Raw genomic sequence first — 3,706 nt, forward strand, 5'->3', positions numbered from 1 at the left:
TTCTCTTTTGTTGTTGTATAAAGTTCATCTCCATGAATCTTATAGTCCGTTATGAGATGAAAATAGGATCCCCGAATTTGTTTAATTAAGAAATTCATAGTCTCGTGGACATATATTATAAGCCCGAATGAGTTGTGATGACCTAGAAAAACTAGATAAGTGTTTGCATCATCACGGTTGTGATATATATAAACACCTACGCTACAATGATTTTTGTCTTGATTAGGTCAAGTTGATATAATCGATATAAAAATACCCCTATGTGCTTGGGATATCCCTATAACCGATTTATGACACTTAAAAGGACCACACCTAGATCATTATGAAATTGAAGGGGAAGTTTGTTTGTGGATGGATTCTGATGAGGTTAGAACAAAAAGCAGTGAAAGAATCAAAATCTTAACTCACGTAAGTTTTGCATGTTATAGTTGAAGAAAGAGAGTTCACCATTTGCTTATTAATGTATGTAATGTCATTAATGTCATTTGCTTTTTTCTCTGCAGAAAATCCTCTCAGAATGTCATTGATGCAAAACAATGTCACCAGATCCTGTTTGTTGTTGAGCTCCCAAATAGAGTTCCATATGGGTTTCATGCTTTCTTTGTAACGGAGGTTTGTATTAGTGACTTTATTCAGTTTATGCAGTATCCATATACTTTAAGGCCTTATTAATATATACCATAATTCAATTAGTAGAGTATAACACTTGCTTAGTGCGATGACACACTAAATTCACTACCACTAAAACTTAAGTGTGATGACGGAAGGAGTTATTTAGTGTCTTAGTGTGATGACAAAAGTTTAAAACTTATCTATTTGGTATACATATACTTTAAGGCCTTATTAATATAGCATCTCAAGTAGTCTAATTGCAGAACGAATTAAAAACTCTTAATCGGTTCTTGGTTTTCTAGGGTGGATTGCAGAGCCTTCTTGACTATATAAAGGATAAGGATGCGCATGCAGTATCAACCGTGTCTTGCATCTTCACTAGATACTATTGCCGAGTTGGAGCTTTTTACGTAGTAGTCGTTTTATTGTGAGTCCGAGGTAATTATTAAGTTTCAAGAAATATGCGATATACCAGAAATTGTTTCAAGCCTATCTAAACAGTGTTTGTTCTCCAACATATACCGATAGTCTTTGAGTTCCCTGTCAAGATATAGTACCTGTTGGAGTTGGTGTGTAGAACTGATCACATTTTCTAATTTTGGAATGTCGCCCTGATTTGTCCTTTTTGTTACCTAAACAGTTCCTGAAATACCCAAGGTACAGAAGCCTCCGATTTTCTTACAGAATGATTTATATCTTATGAAAGTATCTATTTAGTGGCACCACATTCATTTTGGTAGACCAAGGCTTAGAATGTCAGGGGTCTTAGACATGTGGAGCTGTGGAGGAAAGGGAGATTATGGTTGCTTGTATACTTCTGCAATAATTGTATTCTTGACTCTTAACCAATTTTTGCCTGAAATTCTAACATTTCATATAACTAAAGGCTTACAGGAAGAGGTACTATTGAGTTCATCATAGAGAAAGGGGATGGTTCAACCTTTCTCCAGTTGCTGGCGAATCCAAAAGTCAGGCCGTCATTCAGGTTCGCCATAGATCAAATAGGTTTACTTGCGAGCATATAGGAATGTAAAGTTAAAAAAAAACCTGTTTCATGATTTACACGTTCTCATAATCACACATCCTGAAGCCGTTCTTGTGGTGCCATTTGGTACTCTACACAAATCGCTCTTAAGAAGTAAATACTCTGTGCAGATGCACAATGCCCATTGAATTAGTGCATATCTAGGTAATTACTGTAAAATGTACAGTAAATAAACATATATTAAACTTTTAGCAGTGTAAGTCTAGGTCTTGACCTCATGTATGTGAGTTTTTGGCACAATTTATCTGTCCATTGTCCACCTTGAGGTAGTCTATTAATAAGGCAAAGGCTCGAGAGGCTTAGGTTAGTCACTCCGGTGTTCAAGATGTATGTTAAATTGTTAACACTTATTTTTTGATAGTTTTACAAATCGCTCTTAAGAAGTAAATATTTTGCGCAGATGCACGATGCCTTTTAAATTAGTGCATAAGTGCATATCTTGGTAGTTGCTTGAAATTGTACAATCAATGAACATTATTTTAAACCTTTTAAGTCTTGGTCTTGACCACATGTATTTGAGTTTTGGCACAATCTTTTTGTCCATCTTCCACCTTTGAGGTCGCTCCTACTAATAGGGTAGTGCTTTGAGAGGCTTAGGTTAGTCACTGCACTCAAGGTGTATGTTAACACCTTTTTTTGGATACTTACAACTTTATTTCCCTGAACCCTTGAATCTCCTTTCCCCTTCAATGCGGGACTTGATCCCAACACTGTGGGTCCAACCGTCCAACCTCCCAAGTCTTGACTACTTAACTCTATATTGATGATATTTTTTCATCCTTTCAGGTTGTTATTGATGGATATTCAACCCCTTTGACAGCAGGGAACTTTGCAAAACTGGTAAGGTAGTTGTCCCTCGCCTTGGCCTTTTGGAAATTCATAATGTTTCTTTAACAGGCATACCCGCTTACTATAACCTCTGTTGAGATATGTAGTATATCCCACACAAGGAGTTTAAAGTCTTTCATATAATATATTAGTTCCTGGAGCCTCTTCACTTATTCCCGCTTTGAGTTGGATGCTCCAAATTTAAGATGGAATAAGAGCACATATTTCAGGCACAACAGAGTCTTTACAATTTTATTTTCTTTTGCAAGCTGATGCCAAAACATTGAAAAAAGATTGCTGCCCTGAAATGATAGAACGATATTTAGCTGAGTGTAGGGCTAATGAGAACCAGGGCATTTCATTTTCTCCAACATCTTTGAATCTGCAGGATGTTTTTGCAATAGTTACTCAACATGGTGAAACTCTTATACATGTTTGCAATACTGACTGGCTTTATGTAAACTATTACACACGACTCGCCTTATCTTTGGAGGTATTCGAATACCCTCGCTACCAAGAAGAGAACCACTTTTCAACCGGTCATGTGGAGAATATTGTCAGCTTTAAGAAATATCCGAGGCTATATGGAGCGAAGCCAAATGGTGGAGCGCCATCTAGCGAAGAGATGGCATGTACTTGTAATCTTTGGAGCTTTATACATGTTATATGCAAATTGAGCGCATTCTCAAGTGTGACATACTTACTCCATTTCTATTTTGTCTATTTTGAAACAATCCCTTCTGCTGAAATGATCATTCTCTTAGTAGCCCAAAGTTGGTGCAACAAATTTTAACGCCAACCAACGTTGGTGCAACAAACTTAAGCGCCAATGGTACAAAAAGATACTTAATATGAGGTGCTATATCGCTATCTAAATAATGTTATTTTTTCACAATTGTTCCCCGGCTGAAGCTCGCTCAACATTACTCGGACCACATAACCCACTGTGGAGCCAAAAAAGCAATCAAAATAAGGTCCTCACCCGCACGAGACCAAATCAAGATCAATTGTCTCAATTCTAAAGTCTAAAAGCATATCTATTGTCGTGGTTAGGTCAGTGCTTAACTCCATTTTGTTTTGTCATTGACATGCTAATATATCGAACGCTTCAATCAATGCTCGGTATCTCATTTTATCAATTACCCATATCATATTTTCATGAATCTTCCGATATATCGAGCATTTTGTTCAATTTGAACAAGCTTGGAACATAAGAAATCG

The 3,706-nt window shown here is 36.8% G+C and overlaps 1 long non-coding RNA gene across 1 annotated transcript; it reads left to right on the forward strand.

The window, feature by feature from the left end:
- Window positions 1-1,197: 1,197 nt before the first annotated feature.
- Window positions 1,198-2,748, forward strand: LOC147507039 (uncharacterized). The gene is made up of 3 exons (XR_015216141.1): window positions 1,198-1,269; window positions 1,499-1,597; window positions 2,444-2,748. It is a non-coding gene; the product is annotated as an uncharacterized LOC147507039 (long non-coding RNA).
- The last annotated feature ends 958 nt before the right edge of the window (window positions 2,749-3,706 follow it).

This window comes from Coptis chinensis, chromosome 3, assembly GCF_015680905.1.
Source record: "Coptis chinensis isolate HL-2020 chromosome 3, ASM1568090v1, whole genome shotgun sequence".
Classification (NCBI taxonomy): domain Eukaryota; kingdom Viridiplantae; phylum Streptophyta; class Magnoliopsida; order Ranunculales; family Ranunculaceae; genus Coptis; species Coptis chinensis.